The sequence below is a fragment of the Nomascus leucogenys genome, chromosome 2 (assembly GCF_006542625.1).
Source record: "Nomascus leucogenys isolate Asia chromosome 2, Asia_NLE_v1, whole genome shotgun sequence".
NCBI lineage: Eukaryota > Metazoa > Chordata > Mammalia > Primates > Hylobatidae > Nomascus > Nomascus leucogenys.
Window position 1 is genome coordinate 140,729,514 of NC_044382.1, and position 19,274 is coordinate 140,748,787.

Below are 19,274 nucleotides of genomic sequence, written 5' to 3' on the forward strand. Positions count from 1 at the left end.
ACCTTCGCCTGCCGGGTTCAAACGATTCTCCTACCTCAACCTCCCGAGTAGCTGGGATTACAGGCATGCGCCACCATGCCAGGCTGATCTTGTATTTTAAGTAGAGATGGGGTTTCTCCATGTTGGTTAGGCTAGTCTCGAACTCCCGACCTCAGGTGATCCACCCACCTCGGCCTCCCAAAGTGCTGGGATTAGAGGCGTGAGCCACTGCACCCGGCCCATGTCAGATATTATTAATCCTGCCACTTGACAAAATACTATCACCTGGGTGCAGTGGCATATGCCTGTAATCCCAGCACTTTGGGAGGCCAAGGCATGAGGATCGCTTGAGCTCAGGAGTTCAAGACCACCTTGGGCCACATGATGAGACCCAGTCTCTACAAGGCTACTGAGATGTGAAAGGGGTCCTTCAAGTACACCTGGGTCTTGGATAAACTGAAAGCTGAGTGTCAGGGTGGTGGCACTGATGACAGTTCCCTGTGAAACTTGCGGCCAGAAAGTATTATGTAACTAGTTGATGCCCCAAGACAAAGACTTTTTAAAAAACATGATTACAGGCACATCTCAGGCTGACTGTGCTACCCTGATTGTTGCAGTTGGTGAATTTGAAGCTGTTAACTCCTTCTGACTTACACACTGGGTGTGAAACAGCTAATTGTTGGAGTTAACAAAATGGATTCCACTTAGCCACCCTACAGACAGAAGAGATACAAGGAAATAGTTAAGGAAGTCAGCCCTTACAATAAGAAAGTTGGCTACAACCCCAACGCAGTAGCATTTTTGCCAATTTCTGGTTGGAATGATGGCAACATGCTGCAGCCAAGTGCTAACGTGCCTTGGTTCAAGGGATGGAAAGTCACCTGTAAAGATGGCAATGCCAGTGTAAACACCCTGCTTGAAGCTCTGGATTGCATCCTACTACCAACTTGTCCAACTGACAAGGCCTTGTGTCTGTCTCTCCAAAATATCTACAAAATTGGTGGTATTGGTACTATCTCTGTGGGCCAAGTGGAGACTGGTGTCAGCATAGCCGTCACCTTGGCTCCAGTCAGTGTTACAACTAAAGCCAAATCTGTTGCAATATACCATGAAGTTTGAGTGAAGTTTTTCCTGGGAACAATGGGGGCTTCAACGTCAAGAACGTATCTGTCAAAAATGTTCATCATGGCAATGTTGCTGGTGACAGGAAAAATGACCCACCAATGGAAGCAGCTGGCTTCACTGCTCAGGTGATTATCCTAAACCACCCAGTCCAAATCAGTGCTGGCTATGCTCCTGTAATGGATTGCCACATGGCTCACACTGCCTGCAAGTTTCCTGAGCTGAAGGGAAAGACCGACTGCCATTCTGGTAAGCTGAAAGATGGCCCTAAATTCTTGAAATCTGATAATGCTCCCATATTTGATATGATTCCTGGCAAGCCCACGTGTGTTGAGAGCTTCTGACTATCCTTCTTTGGGTTGTTTTGTTGTTCATAATGTAAGACAGACAGTTGCTGTGAGTGTCATCAAAACAGAGTTGACAAGCCTGTAATCCCAGCACTTTGGGAGGCCGAGGCGGGCAGATCACAAGGTCAGGAGATCGAGACCATCCTGGCTAACACGGTGAAACCCTGTCTCTACTAAAAATACAAAAAATTAGCCGGGTGTGATGGCAGGCGCCTGTAGTCCCAGCTACTCGGGAGGCTGAGGCAGGAGAACGGCGTGAACCCGGGAGGCGGAGCTTGCAACGAGCCGAGATCGCGCCGCTGCACTCCAGCCTGGGCGACACAGCTAGACTCCACCTCAAAAAAAAAAAAAAAAAAAAAAAACCGGAGGATAAGGCCAGGCACGGTGGTTCACACCTGTAATCCCAGCACTTTGGAAGCCGTGGTAGGAGAATCACTTGAGCTCAGGAGTTTGAGACCAGCCTGGGCAACATGGTGTAACTCCATCTCTACGAAAAACACAAAAAATTAGCTGGGTATGGTGGCATGCATCTGTGGTCCCAGCTACTCAGGAAACTGAGGTCTGGGGAATGCTTTGAGCCTGAGAGGTGGAAGTTCAAATGAGTCAAGATAGTACCACTGCACTCCAGCCTGGGTGACAGAGTGAGACTCTCTCTCAAAAAATTTAAAATTGGCTCACGCCCGTAATCCCAGCACTTTGGGAGGCTGAGGCAGGCGGATAACCTGAGGTCAGGAGTTCGAGACCAGTCTGGCCAACAGAGTGAAACCCCATCTCTACTAAAAATACAAAAATTAGCCAGGCATGGTGGCAGGCGCCTGAAATCCCAGCTACTTGAGAGGCTGAGGCAGGAGAATCACTTGAACACGGGAGGTGGAGGTTGCAGTGAGCCGTGACCACACCATTGCACTCCAGCCTGGGCAACAAGAGTGAAACTCCATCTCAAAAAAAAAAAAAAAAAAGAAAAAAAATTTTTTTAATCAAAAAAAAAAAAAAAAAAAAAAAAAAAAAGGGGGGACAAGAAGGCTCCTGGACCTGGCAATATCATCGAGTCTGCTCAGAAAGCTCAGAAGACTAAATGAACATCATCCCTAATACCTGCCACCCCAGTCTCAATCAATGGTAGAAGAACAGTCTCAGAACTGTTTCAATTGGCCATTTAAGTTTAACAGTAAGAGACTGGTTAATGATAACAGTGCATGGTAAAATCTTCAGAAGGAAAAGATGACTGTTTTGTGATCCATTTTGAGTTTTTTCACATGGCAGTTTTAAATTGCTAGTTTTTAAAATCAGTACTGTTTAATGGAAGCGACTTAACCGAGAATCTGTCACAGAATTTTGAGATCCATGAAACAAAGTTTAATGAGAGGCTGGTTCGAAGGTAGTCAGTTATCTCAACTGATTGTTCACAGTCAAGTTATAGACTGAACCCCTTGCTCTAGTCTTTGACCCCTTCTCACTCCCACACTTGACTACCTACTTTTAAAAACAAACAACGCTGGGCGCAGTGGGTCACGCCTGTAAACCCAGCACTTTGGGAGGCCGAGGCGGGCGGATTACCTGAGATCAGAAGTTCGAGAACAGCCTGGCCAACATAGTGAGACCCCGTCTCTACTAAAAATACAAAAATTAGCTGGGCATGGTGGCAGGCACCTGTAATCCCAGCTACTCAGGAGGCTGAGACAGGAGAATTGCTTGAACCTGGGAGATAGAGTTTGCAGCGAGCCGAGATTGCACCACTGCACTGCACTCCAGCCTGGGCGACAGAACAAGACTCCATCTCAAAATAAAATAAAATAAAAATAAAAATATAAAGGCCAGGCACGGTGGCTCGCACCTGTAATCCTAGCACTTTGGGAGGCTGAGGCAGGCGGATCATCTGAGGTCAGTAGTTCGAGACTAGCCTGACCAACATGCAAAAACCCTGTCTCTACTAAAAATACAAAATTAGCCAGGCGTGGTGGCGCATGCCTGTAATCCCAGCTACTCAGGAGGGTGAGGCAGGAGAACTGCTTGAACCTGGGAAGTGGAGGTTGCCGTGAGCCAAGATTGCACCACTGCACTCCAGCCTGGGCAACAAGAGCGAAACTCTGTCTCAAAAAAATATAAATTAATAAATAAACAAACAAGTAAAGTTCAATGAGAGAAAAAAACCCACAATATCACTCCACACCCACTAGGATGGCTATGATAAAAACAAAAACACAAAATAACACATGTTGGTGAGGATGTAGACAAATTGGAACCTTTGTGCACTGCTGGTGGGAATGTGCAATGGTGCAGCTGCTATGGATTGGCAGTTCCTCAAAAACTTTTAACAAATAATTACCATACGATCCAGCAATTTTACTCCTAGGAATATATCCAAAAGAACTGAAAGCAGAGACTCAAACAGATCCATGTACACCAATGTTCACAGCAGCATCGTTCACAATAGCAAAAAGATGGAAACAACCCAAGTGTCCATCAACAGATGACGATCCATCAACACGGATAAGCAAAATGTGGTATATATATATATACACACACACACATAATGGAATACTATTTAGCCATAAGGAATGAAATTCTGATACATGCTACAACATAGATGACCCTTGAAAACGTTATGCTATGTGAAATAAGTCAGACACAAAAGGACACATATTGTATGATTCTACTTAATATGAGGCACCTGGAATAGGCAAATTCAAAGAGACAGAAAATAGAATAGAGGTGGGGAAGTTCTGTTTGGGATGATGAAAAAGTTCTGGAAACGGACAGTATTGATGATTGTACAACACTGAATGTACTTAATGCCACTGAATTGTGTATGTAAAACTATTAAAATAGTAAATTTTATGTTATATATATTTTGCCACAATAAAAAAATTAGTACACCGTAAAAATAAAAATTTAAATGTGTATTCCTAGGAATTAAATTCATTCTATAATTTTTTTATAAACACATACATTAGTTATAAAACATTTTAGGTCAGGCATGGTGGCGTGCTCCTGTAGTCCCAGCTACTTGGGAGGTGGAGGCACGAGAATCACTTGAACCCGGGAGGCAGAGATTGCAGTGAGCCGAGATCATGCCACTGCACTTTGTGGGGACTGAATGAGACTCTGTCTCAAATAAATTAAATAAGTATATAAAACACTTTATGACTTTTTGCAAGTTTAATTTTTAAAAATTTAAAACAACCGAGCATTGTGGCTCACATCTGTAATCCCAGCACTTTGGAAGGCTGAGGCAGTGGATCACTTGAGGTCAGGGGTTCAAGACCAGCCTGGCCAACGTGGCCAAACCCCATCTCTACTAAAACTACAAAAATTAGCCAGGTGTGGTGACGCGCACCTGCAGTCCCAGCTACTCGGAAGACTGAGGCAAGAGAATCATTTGAATCTGGGAGGCAAAAGTTGAAGTGAGCCGAGATTGTGCCACTCCACTCTAGCATGCACAACAGAGTGAGACTCTGTCTGAAAAACAAAAAATTAAAACTGTTTAGCGTAAAATGTGTACTCTAACTTTCCCCATTCAAGTGGAGGTCAGAATTTGTTACAATGTTTTTTTTTTTTTTTCACTTAGTGTCTTAGAATAACTATCCTACTGAAAAACAGTCATTCAACGGTAAGATTATTGAGTGATTCAAACTCCGAAAAGTCAAAATGAGATTTGTGCTAGGATTTCAATTATTTTCAAACCCAGTATATTACAACTGCTATTAAACTGTAACTTTACCACAATGCACTATGTTAAAGCACAAAGCCTCAACAATACATAAATCCCTCTTGGCCTCATTTGGTAGGATTTCTCTACCCGTGAGACAGTCTGAAGAGGTCACTTCCTACAAGTCAGGGAAGCAAAGGTTGTACACCTAGAGATCAAAGCCAATAACAAAACATCAAGTCCCAAGACAATATTTAGCACAGAAGGACCTTTGCCCCAAAGTTAGTCATGAGACTTCTATAGCCTTCAGGTTTAAAATAATGTAGTGAAAAATATGAAAACAGGCCGGGCGCGGTGGCTCACGCCTGTAATCCCAGCACTGTGGGAGGCCGAGGCGGGCGGATCACGAGGTCAGTAGATCGAGACCATCCTGGCTAACACGGTGAAACCCCGTCTCTACTAAAAATACAAAAAAAAATTAGCCGGGCGAGGTAGCGGGCGCCTGTAGTCCCAGCTACTCGGGAGGCTGAGGCAGGAGAATGGCGTGAACCCCGGGGGGCGGAGCTTGCAGTGAGCCGAGATCGCGCCACTGCACTCCAGCCTGGGTGAAAGAGCGAGACTCCTTCTCAAAAAAAAAAAAAAAGAAAAATATGAAAACAAAGATAACAATTCCACACATTTTTGCTTTCTTCATCACATCCTTATGTATTACGTGAATTTCTTATTGTATTTCATAAATCACGCTCAACTCGTCCCTCAAAGTTTCCCAGATATTGCTTTTTTTTTTTTTTTTCTTGAGATGGAGTTTTGCTCTGTCGCCAGGCTGGAATGCAGTGGCACAATCTCGGCTCACTGACACCTCCGCCTCCTGGGTTCAAGCAATTCTCCTGCCTCAGCCTCCCAAACAGCTGGGACTACAGGCGCCCACCAACACGCCTGGCTAATCTTTTGTATTTTAGTAGAGACAGGGTTTCACCATGTTGGCCAAGATGGTCTTGATCTCTTGAACTCACGATCCACCCGCCTCGGCCACCCAAAGTGAAACTGTACTGTTTTCCTCTGATTAATGTTCTTTCCCATTCCTCACAAGTATTTCATGAAGTTCTGTGACTCCCCACAATCCTAATTTTCATTCACAAATAACCTTGTCTTAATGGACAAAGATTAAAAAACAGAATACTAAAAATCAGAGAGTGGCAGCTCCAGCAGCAAACATAGCGTATCACGACCTCACAGTGACGGGCATGTTCTGGGGCTTTGTTGGCTTCTTTGTGCCCTAGTTCATCCCTAAGGGGACTAACTGGGCAGTTATCATCACCATGATGGTGACCTGTTCAGTTTGCCGCTCTCTTTTGGCTGATTGCAATTTTGGCCCAATGCAATCCTCTCTATGGACCATGCTTGAAAGATGAAACCACCTGGTATCTGAAGCATCATTGGCCTTGAGGAAGAAGACATGTTCTACAGTGTTCAGTCATTGAAATCAAGAAAGTGAATTCCTTTTTGGATGCAAAATCACCTCCAGATGCAGGCCACCTTCTTTGACTTTGCCTATTTGGGGCATCAGCTGCCTTAAATGTTCATACCACATTTGAATTTTTTTTCACACTGCAGTATTTTTTCCTTCACCTTATTTACACTTTGATGAATTATGTGTCTACTTAACCTAAACTGTGCTGATTCCACACAATGTTTATGGACTCTTCTAAGACAGAAGATGCTCTCTTCTGACAAATATATTAATCTATCCCTTGGAATTTATAGATTTGAAGATGGCTCTTGCCTTATCAAAACATGGGAATCAGTGACGGGTCTAAAACCTGCTACTAGACAAACAAGACTCCAGTGGGGCAGTCAGTAGGAAGGCATGTTGAGAGGGAAGATCCCAACAAAACTACACCAAATTACATTTTCAGGATGAAAATCTTATTTCTGCCATCTTTTTTTTTTTTTTTTTTGAGATAGGGTCTTGCCATGTTGCCCAGGCTTGTTTCAAATTCTTTGGCTCAAGCAATCCTCCTGCCACAGCCTTCAGAGTAGTTCAGACTACAAGCATAAGCCATCATACCTGGCTCTCTGCCATCTTTTGGAATAAATTATTTTTCTGCTTTAAGAAACAATGGGCCAGGCCCAGTGGCTCATACCTGCAATCCCCACACTTTGGGAGGCCAAGGTGGAAGGACCACTTGAGCCCAGGAGTTCCAGATCAGCCTGGGTAACAAAGTGAGACCTCATCTCTTAAAAATGTAAAAATTAGGCCGGGCACGGTGGCTCAAGCCTGTAATCCCAGCACTTTGGGAGTCTGAGGTGGGTAGATCACGAGGCCAGGAGATTGAGACCATCCTGGCTAACACGGTGAAACCCCGTCTCTAACACACACACACACACACACACACACACACACACACACAAACACACACACGTGGCAGGCATGATGGCGGGTGCCTGTAGTCCCAGCTACTCGGGAGGCTGAAGCGGAAAAATGGCGTGAACCCAGGAGGCGGAGCTAGCAGTGAGCAGAGATCGTGCCACTGCACTAGAGTGAGACTCTGTCTCAAAAAAAAAAAAAAAAAGTAAAAATTAGCCAGGCAAGGTGGTGCATGCCTGTAGTCCTCGCTACTTGGAGACACAGAAGGATCACTGGAGCCCAGGAGTTTGAGACTGCAGTGAGCTATGTTTGTACCACTGCACTCCAGCATGGCCAACAACAGAGCAAGATCTGGTCTCAAAAATAAATAAACGAAAATAAAAAGCGGCCAGGCACAGTGGCTCACGCCTGTAATCCCAGCACTCTGGGAGGCCGAGGCAGGCAGATCACGAGGTCAGGAATTCAAGACCAGCCTGGCCAACATAGTGAAACCCCATCTCAACTAAAAATACAAAAAATTAGCCATGCCTGGCCGGGCGCGATGGCTCACGCCTGTAATCCCAGCACCTTGGGAGGCCGAGGCAGACGGATCACCTGAGGTTGGGAGTTCCAGACCAGCCTGACCAACATGCAGAAACTCCGCCTCTACTAAAAATACAAAATTAGCCGGGAATGGTGGCACATGCCTGTAATCCCAGCTACTCGGGAGGCTGAGGCAGGAGAATCGCTTGAACGGGAGACAGAGGTTGTAGTGAGCCGAGATCGTGCCATTGCACTCCAGCCTGGGCAATAAGAGTGAAACTCCATCTCAATAAATAAATAAACAAACAAACAAGCCAGGCATGGTGGTGGGCGCCTGTAATCCTAGCCGCTCGGGAGGCTGAGGTAGGATAATAGCTTGAACCCAGGAGGCAGTGAGCCAAGATTGCGCCATTGCACTCCAGCCCAGGCGACAGTGTGAGACTCCATCTCAAAAATAAAATAAAAATAAAAAACAATGGAAGAAAAATATTTTTTATCAATCAACCATCAACTTTCAAACTATCAGCGTGTACATCTATTCTCTTCCCTTCCAGTGACAAAGGAAAAAAACTCGAATCTTCCTAACAAAGAACAATTATCCTCATTTTGCTACCTTCTAGACCTTTAGCAGTTGCGATTTTCTCCAACAACTTCAACTTCTCCGTCTCTAGTGAATTCTACGAATCCTTTCATCAGCATTCAAACATATTCTTCTTAAAAAATTTTTTTAAAAAGGCCAGGCATGGTGACTCATGTCTGCTGTAATCCCAGCACTTTGGGAGGCTGAGACAGGCAGATCACTTGAGGCCAGGAGTTCAAGACCAGCCTGGCCAACAGGGCAAAACCATGTCTCCCCTAAAATTACAAAAATTAGCCGGGCGTGGTGGTGCAAACCAGTAGTCCTAGCTACTCGGAAAGCTGAAGCAGGAGAATCGCTTGAACCAGGAGGCAGAGGTTGCAGCGAGCAGAGGTCGCGACACTGCACTCCAGCCTGGGCAACAAAGCAAAACTCAGTTTCAAAAAAAAAAAAAAAAAAAAAGTCTTCATTGGCCCCACATCTCTCTCCAGCCAAGCTTCTCAAAAGGACTTTTGGTGATTCTCCACTTCCTCAGCAACCACTCATTTTATAAAATGTTACCCTAAAAGGTAAGGACCAATACAGTGGACAGTTGTGCTACCCATCAAACAACCACCTTAGGAAATAAAAGCATTACCAACATAGTTGAAGGCTGCTGTGTACTTCTCCTGGATCACATATCCAAGTATTCTCTCCCCCTGTAAGCAGTAGACACTATTCTGATTTTGGTGTCAACCATTCTCAGGAATTTCTTTTCTTTTTTTTCTTTTTCTTTTCTTCTTTTTTTTTTTTTTCAGACAGGGTCTCACTTGGTTCCCCAGGCTGGAGTGTAGTGGCACGATCTCGACTCACTGTAACCTCCACATCCCAGGTTCAAGTAATTCTCCTGCCTCAGCCTCCCAAGTAGCCGGGACTACAGGAACCTGCCACAACACCAGGCTAATTTTTGTATTTTCAGTAGAGATGGGGTTTCACCATATTGCCTAGGCTGGTCTCAAATTCCTGACCTCAAGTGATTGGCCCACCTCGGCCTCCTAAAGTGCTGGGATTATAGGCATGAGCCACCACACCCAGCTAGGAATTTTCTTTATACTTTTACTACATATGTATATATCTCTAAATAAGAAACTGAATTGTTTTGCATATTTTTTCAACGTTATTAAAAAGGTATACGCTTAACAACTCTGTTTTTTTAACCCTCAGCATTATGAGGTTAATCCATTGCTGTAGTTCATTGATTTTCACTGTGTATCCACACAGTTTACTTATCTACTCTCCAGACGACACATATTTAGGTAGTTTCCCCTTTCTCTGCCATTACAAACAATGCTAAACGATCATTTTTATGCACATCTCTTTGTACCAATGAGTGAGAGTTCTTCTAGAATAGACAGCTAGAAGTGGAACTACTGCAGAGGAGGAACATTTTCAACTTTAGTAGATAGTCAAATTATTAGTACTTTCCAAAATGCCGTATCCAATCACTATTCAACATTCTACTGTTTCCAATTTCCCAATATTCTGTTTCCAATTTCCCACATCATATTTCTTTGCCAAGATCATTAGCAACTTCCATATTGCTAAATTCAACAGATATTTTATCATTTTACTTGACTTAACCATTCAATACATTCAGCCACTTATCTCTCCTTGATATACTCTTTGGCTTCTGTAACACTTAGCCTTCCCAGTTTCCCCAGCTCCTCTGGCTCTTCCCATCCTACCTACCAGATGTCTTCAAAATCGGTGCTCCTCTGTGCTCAGCCATGAGTCTTATTCTCATTCATTTTATATCCTCTCCTTACATTCCCAAAGCTTAAAATATCTCTATGTGGCCAGGCGCAGTGGCTCATACCTGTAATCCCAGCATTTTGGGAGGCCAAAGCGGGCAGATCACTTGAGGTCAGGAGTTCAAGATCAGCCTGGCCAACATGGTGAAACTCCGTCTCTGCTAAAAATACAACAAAAATTAACTGGGCATAGTGGTGCATGCCTGTAATTCCACCTACTCGAGAGGCTGTGGCATGAGAATCACTTGAACCTGGGAGGCAGAGGTTGCAGTGAGCCAAGATCGTGCCACTGCACTCTAGTTTAAGTGATGGAGTGAGACTCTGTCTCAAACAAAAAACAAAAAAAACAACTCTATGCCTACAACCAGAATGCCCAGATATGCTCTCCATGACACTTTCTCTCCTGAAATACAAAACCACACATCCAGGAACCTGTTTGACAATGCCCTTTGGCTATCTAAGAAATCATGGCGGTGGCTCACGCCTGGAATCCCAGCACTTTGGGAGGCCAAGGCGGGCGGATCACAAGGTCAGGAGATCGAGACCATCCTGGCTAACACAGTGAAACCCCGTCTCTACTAAAAATACAAAAAATTAGCCAGGCGAGGTGGCGGGCACCTGTAGTCCCAGCTACTCGGGAGGCTGAGGCAGGAGAATGGCGTGAACCCCGGGGGGCGGAGCCTGCAGTGAGCCGAGATCGCGCCACTGCACTCAAGCCTGGGCGACAGCGAGACTCTGTCTCAAAAAAAAAATAAATCAATAAAAATAAAAATATAAAATAAAAAATAAAAAAAAGAGAAATCTTAATCAGGGCTAGATACTATGTCTCATGCCTGTAATCCCAGCACTTTGGGAGGGCAAGGTGAGAGGACTGCTTGAGCTCAGGAATTCACGACCAGCCTAGGAAACATAAGGAGAATCTGTCTCTATTAAAAAAAAAAAAAATTGTATTACCGTTTTTTAATCCCAAAGGCTTCAAAACTAAGAAATCTCTGTTTTTTTAATTTTGATTTTTTATTTTTTAGAGACTGGGTCTCAGTCTGTCACCCAGGCTGGAGTGCAGTGGTGCAATCATAGTTCACTGTAACCTCAAACTCCTTAGGTAAGTGATCCTCCCACTTCAGCCTCCTGAGTAGCTGGGACTAAAGGGTGCATGACACCACACCTGGCTAATTTTTTTTTTTCTTTTTAATTTTTTGTAGAGACAAGATCTCACTACGTTGCCCAGGCCGGTCTAAAACTCCTGGCCTCAAGTAATCCTATCACCTCAGCCTCTCAAAGTGCTGTGATTACAAGAACTTTGTAATGAGTCACCATGCCCAGTCCCAAAAATCTCAATCTTAATACATCTAAAATTAACTTTCTGATCTGCTTTCCCTTAACACCAACCACTCCTCCTCCAGTGACCCTCATCCTAATAGTAGTGCATCCAGCCAGCCAACTGCTTTTGCTGAATTCTTCCTTCAACCTCTCTCCAAATCTAATCCATCACCATAACCTCCAAATTATATTTTGAATCTCCCTCCTCACTTCTTTTTCCACTGCCACCGTTCAAAACACGCCACATTTTATCTTCGGCTTGAATAAACGCTGCAGCCCTTCTAATTGGACTTCTACTTCCCTCGGTCTCTCTTTATATGCCATACAGCAGCCAAAGTAATTTTTCTAAGACACAAATCAGGTCAGATTGCCTAACTTCTGCTTAAAATTTTTAAATAAGCTTTCCGTTTACCTTAAGATAAACTTTAAAGTCCTCAACATGGCTTACAATATTCTACTTGATATGACTCTTGTCTCCTCATCAGATTAATCTCATACTTTCTACCAGTCCCTTCCAGTTCTTGAACACGGTGTGCATTCCGGATTCAGAAAAGTCATGCAGATGAGCAGTCCCCAATCTTTTTGGCACCAGGGACCAGTTTCACAGACGACAATTTTTCCATGGATGGACAGGGGTCGCAGGGAGATGATTTTGAAAGAAAACCATTTCACCTCAGATCATCAGGCATTAGTTAGATTCTCATAAGGAGTATGCAACCTAGATCCCTTGCATGTGCAGTTCACAGCAGGGCTGGAGCTCCTACTGACACAGCAGAGTTCCCTCGACCCCATCATGTGACTTGTGACAGGGGTGGCTCACTTGCTTACCTGCCATGCTCAAACCCCTTGCAGGAGGGGGAGCACACAGGGTGAGTGGGTGCAGAAGCTTTTGGGTGCCGGCAGGAATGAACCCCATACTGGCCCATGGCAGCATCTAGGGGTGGTTGCCCATGACCGCTGGAGCCCCAGAGGGTGTGTGTTACAAACAATGCTCTTTTATCATTTGCTGTCCATGGATGGCTAAGTGTTAACCTCAGTGGAAGGTCAGGGTGATAGCCTTTCACATCCTGCCCTCTTGGTACCCAGGTTCTTCTCTGGTATCCAGGAAGAATCAGGTCACATGAACTTGAAGGATGCTGAATGCAGAGATTTTATTGAGGGGTGGAAGTGGCTCTCAGCAGGATGGGGAGCTGGAAAAGGGATGGAGTGGGAAGATAATCTTCCCCTGGAGCTCAGCTGTCCCTAGCTGAAATCCCCTCCAACCCATAGTCTCCAGTGTCCAGCTGCTGCTTCTCCTCTCTGCTTCTTCTCTTCTCTCCTCTGCAGTACCACTCTGTTCCTCTGCTAGAGGAGCTTGGGGTTTTTATGGGTACAGGGTGGAGGGGCGTGGCAGGCCAGGGTGGTTACGGAAAAGGCAACATTCAGGCGGGAAAACAGGGATGTGAAGTTCTTATTTAGTGTTATGGGTCCAAGCTTGAGGGGTCCTCACCAGGTACCCCACCCTCTTCTAGCCAGTATTTCCCTGCCTCCTGTCTGTATCACTAGGGGAATCTGATCTGATAGGAAGCAAAGCTCAGACAGTAATGCTCACTTGCATAGTATACTACATAATAGTGTACATATAACTATACAGGTCAGGTGCAGTGGCTTACGCCTGTAATCCAAACACTTTGGGAGGCCAAGGCGGGCAGATCACGAGGTCAGGAGTTCAAGACCAGCCTGATCAACATGGTGAAACCCCATCTCTACTAAAAATACACAAATTAGACAGGAGTGGTGGCGTGCGCCTGTAATCCCAGCTACTCAGGAGGCTGAGGCAGGAGAATTGCTTGAACCCGGAAGGCAGAGGTTGCAGTGAGCCAAGATCATGCCACTGCACTCCAGCCTGGGTGACAGAGTGAGACTCTGTCTCAAAAAAAAAAAAATTTATATATATCTATATACACACATAAAATATATACATGTATTAAGTAGATTATGCAGTATATAATATACAGCAGAGTATATAATATATACTACATATATACTATATGTAGTACATATATACTATATATTATAGTATATATAATATAAACCATACTATATATTATAGTATATATAATATAATGCACAAGATGTGTAATATATAAATATCTAATACATGTAATATATGTAAATATAATATACGTGTATTATACACATATGTATTACACAAATATACATATTCTACAAACAAAAAACCCTAACAGCCACCACAGTAAATAGGGACTTTGTAACTAACCGCTCAACCCTAAAGAAATCCTCAAACCCAAGTATCCACTAAGGCCGGATTCAACAAATGTTTTTAGGGCCACAGTGAATATTTCAGGTTTGGCAGGCCATATAGTCACAATTACTAAATTCTGCCATCACAGCAGCAAAAGCAGCCACAGACAATACATAAACAAAAAAACAAACGGGTGTGCTGTCTGTGTTCCAGTAAAACTTTATTTATGGACATTGAAATCTGAGTTTCCTGGCCGGGCCCGGTGGCTCATGTTTGTAATCCCAGCACCTTGGAAGGCCAAGGCAGGCGGATTACCAGAGGTCAGAAGTTTAAGACCAGCCTCGCCAACCTGGCGAAACCCCATCTCTACTAAAACTACAAAAATTAGCTAGGCGTGGTGGCATACGCCTGTAATCTCAGCTACTCGGGAGGCTGAAGCAGGGAGAATCGCTTGAACCTGGGAGGCAGAGGCTGCAGTGAGCCAAGATCATGCCACTGCACTCCAGCCTGGGCAACAGAGCAAGACTCCACCTCAGAAAAAAAAAAAAAAAAAAAAAAGAGAGAGAGCAAGACAAAGAAACCTGAGTTTCCTAAAATATTCACTTGCTAAAGAAATGATTTTTCTCCCACCATTTAAAAATGTAAACATGGGCCAGGCAAGGTGGCTCACACCTGTAATCCCAGCACTTTGGGAGGCTAAGGCGGGCAGATCATGAGGTCAGGAGTTCAAGACCAGCCTGACCAAAGTGGTGAAACCCCGTCTCTACTAAAAATACAAAAATTAGCTGGGTGTCGTGGCAGGCGCCTGTAATCCCACCTACTCAGGAGGCTGAGGCAGGAGAATCAGTTGAACCTGGGAGGTGAAGGTTGCAGTGAGCTGAGATTCCACCATTGCACTCCAGCCTGGGTGACAGCGTGAGAATTCGTCTCAAAAAAAAAAAAAAAAAGGAAAAATGGCCAGGTGCAGTAACTCATGCCTGGAATCTCAGCAGACTGAGAGGTTGAGGTGGGAGAACTACTTGAGGCCAGGAATTTGTGACCAGCCCAGGCAACACAGCAAGACCCTATCTTTGCAAAAACCAAAAAATTTAGCCAGGTATGGTGGCTCGTGCCTATAGTCCTAGCTACTTGGAAGGCTGAGGCAAGAGGATCACATGCGCGCAGCAGATCGAGGCTGCAGTGAGCCATGACTGCTCCATGCACTCCAGCCTGGGCAACCAAGTGCAATCCTGTCCAAAAAAATAATAATTATTATTATTATTTAAAATGTTATTTAATTTAATGCTAAATCAGATCACACTTCTAAATGTTAAGTATTAAAATTTACGGAAAGGACGGGTGCAGTGGCTCATACGTATAATCCCAGCACTTTGGGAGGCCAAGGCGGGTAGACCACCTGAGGTCAGGAGTTCGAGATCAGCCTGGTCAACATGGCAAAACCCCGTCTCTACTAAAAATACAAAAATTGGCTGGGCATGGTGGCAAGCGCCTGTAGTCCCAGCTACTCAGGAGGATGGGGCAGGAGGACTGCTTGAAATCCAGGAAGCGGAGGTTGCAGTGAGTTGAGATCACACCACTGCACTCTAGCCTGGGTGACAGTGCGAGACTCCATCTCAAATAATAGAAATAAAAAAATAAAATAAAATAAATAAAATTTACAGAAAATACAAGGGACAAAAGAACATATTACATGAAACCACTGGGATCTCATCAACACAATCTAGAGTCTGAGAAGTATCATAGGGCAAAGACCTGGCTTCTTCAACAAACCAATTCTTTGGGAATAACCACAATAAAAAGATAGAGGAAAACTTATAGATTAAAAAAAAAAGTATCAATTACCTAAACCCAATGTAATATATACAGACCTTATTTGGATCCTAATTCACACAAATTGTAAAAACAATACAAAAACTATAATCAGGGAAATGTGAACAATTAACTGGATACTGATGATATTAAGGAATGAGTGTTACTTTTTTTAGTGTATAATATTGTGATCGCTTTAATCTTTATATTTTAGAAACACATAATGAAATATTACAACAGTTACAGTCCTTCTTTTACTAGTGTCTTCCCTAATACATTTTTCGTGATGTTACTGAGCAGGCTATAGTCACATAGTAGCTGCATAATGAATAATTAAAAGAGGTACACCAGCCTGGACAACAGGCCGAAACCCCATTTCTATAAAAAATACAAAAAAAATTAGCAGGGCATGGTGGTGCACACCTGTAGTCCCAGCTACTCGGGAGGCTGAGGCATGAAAATTGCTTGAGCATGGGAAGCGGAGGTTGCAGTGAGCCAAGATCACATCACTGCACTCCAGTCTGGATGACAGAGTGAGACCTTGTCTCAAAAAAAAAGGAGCTACAAAGTGATGCAGGAAGTAGATCACAATTGGAGTAGGGTGAAGAATTAAGCAAAACTTCAAGAAGGCAATGAAACGTGAATCAGACCTTTAAAAATGGTGAAATTTTAACAGGTAAGAAACAAGACAGAAGAAATAATATTCCATTTGGAAGAAATGGAAGCAACTGCAGAAAGGTGAGAAGGTGTGTCTCTGCAGAGTATTGGCTGGTACTCACCTCTCCATAAAACTGTCCCTTCCCTAATGATGACATGAAAAGGAAAAGTCATAACCCACTAGGCAACTCCAAACTGACAAAATCCTGGGAGAGCTATTAGGCCCAAAGCAACCCCAGGCAGCCCTGTCCCCGAAGAAATCTCTGGATAATCAAACCATACTGGCTTTCCAGTGCAGTCTATTCATGTCAATCCCTGATCCCTCCTACGCAACAACCTTGGGAAAAGAATACATGAAGTTCTTTTACCTGTCCTAGGAAATGATTATTGAAGTAATTAGTTTAGAATAGTATCCACTAATAAGCTATGTTTCCTTGCCTAAAAGCCACCAACACAGTTCATTAAGAACTCCAAGAGAGAAAAAGTTACATAAAATGCCTTCTGTCAGAACATTCCTCAGGTTACAGATTTTTTTTTTTTTTTTTTTTTTTTGAGACAGAGTCTCGCTCTGTTGCCCAGGCTGGAGTGCAGTGGCGCAATCTCGGCTCACTGCAAGCTCCGCCGCCAGGGTTCACGCCATTCTCCTGCCTCAGCCTCTCCGAGTAGCTGGGACTACAGGCACCTGCCACCACGCCCGGCTAATTTTTTTTGTATTTTTAGTAGAGACGGGGTTTCACTGTGGTCTCAATCTCCTGACCTCGTGATCCGCCCGCCTCAGTCTCCCAAAGTGCTGGGATTACAGGCATGAGCCACCGCGCCTGGCCAGTAGGAGTGCTTTTCTTAAACCAAAGGAAAAAGCAGCAAGGTAACAGGTCAGGTTAGCTTTATGCAGTCTTTAGTCACTAACTACACCTTCTTTCACAATAACTGAGACTAGCTAACACCCTCCCAGAAATCAAATAGAATTCTTCCAACTAATCAGAGGAAATGAATAAGGGAATGGGTAAAACATAATAAGGATGCAGGAGAGCTGGGAACCTTTATATCATATAGAAAAGTCTTCGTAGTGAGATATCTGTAGAATAAAGCTAAAGTAAAAAAAAATCTAAGTCATCAATTTTTTATAGTACATGCTGTACTTCTGGGTCATGGTCCAGGTGTGCTCTCAATACTTAAGAATATCTCTTTGATTTTATTAAAAATACCACAAAGAGGCCGGGCGCGGTGGCTCACGCCTGTAATCCCAGCACTTTGGGAGGCCGAGACGGGCGGATCACGAGGTCAGCAGATCAAGACCATCCTGGCTAACACGGTGAAACCCCGTCTCTACTAAAAATACAAAAAATTAGCCGGGCGCTGTGGCAGGCGCCTGTAGTCCCAGCTACTCGTGAGGCTGAGGCAGGAGAATGGCGTGAACCCGGGAGGCGGAGCTTGCAGTGAGCCGAGGTCGCACTACTGCGCTCCAGCCTGGGCGACAGAGCGAGACTCCGTCTCAAAAAAAAAAAAAAAAAATACCACAAAGAAAAGTCCTCATAGATTTTGAACTCCATTCTAAACCAGTAGATGGCCACAAAGGAAGAAATACCTGTTTTATTTGTTCCTCTCAGGTACACGTAAAACTATGGCATTTACCTTACCTTCTCAAAAAAGGCAAAATATATAACTTTTAGAAAGCTTCATCTTCTGTCTCATCTTCTGAAACTGACAGGTTTTTCCCTTTCAAATACTGATCCTTTGCTCATACAGCTTTCTTTACATTACCTTTTTGTGAAATCTTAGATAAGTTCATATAGCAACACTTTCAAGTTCAAAATATTATCACATTCAAATTCAATCTAGTAATTGTGTAAAATACTGGGGAAGATAAAAAGAGGAATAAATATAGTACTTCCTCAAAGACCCTGTAACAGATCTATAAGAAAATTATTATGCACCCCTCAATATCTGCAAGAGACAGGGAAAAGAAGAAAATTACAATGCAAAATATATAGTGGGCTTCTGCTTGTTTGTTTTGAGACATCGCCTAGGTTGGCCGGGCGCAGGGGCTCACGCCTGTAATCCCAGCACTTTGGAAGGCCGAGGCATGTGGATCACGAGGTCAGGAGTTCGAGACCAGTCTGACCAACCTGCCGAAACCCCGTGTCTACTAAAAATACAAAAAAAAAAATTAGCCGGGAATGGTGGCGCGTACCTGTAATCCCAACTACTCAGGAGGCTGAGGCAGCAGAATCGCTTGAACCTGGGAGGCGGAGGTTGCAGTGAGCAGAGATGGAGCCACTGCACTCCAGTGGTGTGCTTTCAGCTTACTGCCACCTCCGCCTCCCAGTTCATGCGATTCTCAAGCAATTCTTGGGCCTCAGCCTCTGGAGTAGGTGGGACTACAGACATGTACCACCATGCCTGGCTAATTTGATTCTCATGCCTCAGCCTCTCAAGTAGCTAGAACTACAGGTGTGCACCACCACACCTGGCTAATTTTTGTATTTTTAGTAAAGACGGGGTTTCACTATGTTGGCCAGGCTGGTCTAGAACTCCTGACCTCAGGTGATCCGCCCACCTCAGCCTCTCAAAGTGCTAAAGTGCTAGGATTACAGACGTGAACCACCAGGCCCAGCTGCAGAATATATTGCTACAAAAAGGGTACAATAACTGAAGAGTACACAGAAGAGAAAATGTATCAACCTGAATGTGAGAATCTGATAAGTAGAAAGTGACTCAGAACAAAAATATTCAATCTTTAAGAATTCTTAATTACACAGCTTCACCTTACACTCCCAAATTGTAGATCATGTTCCAATTTACACAGCTAGGCTCTTTTTTCAGACACCCTATCTTGTCCCCACTTGAAGGAAAATTTTATTTAAAGTAAAATTTGCTTACTATTCCTAG

At 43.9% G+C, this 19,274-nt stretch overlaps 1 protein-coding gene and 1 pseudogene across 2 annotated transcripts in view; one reads left to right on the plus strand and one right to left on the minus strand.

The window, feature by feature from the left end:
- The window catches only part of AFF4 (AF4/FMR2 family member 4), an 85,754-nt gene that overhangs the window by 64,614 nt on the left and 1,866 nt on the right, over positions 1–19,274 (minus strand). The gene's annotated exons all lie outside the window — the stretch shown is intronic.
- Positions 396–1,562, plus strand: LOC105739398 (annotated as a pseudogene).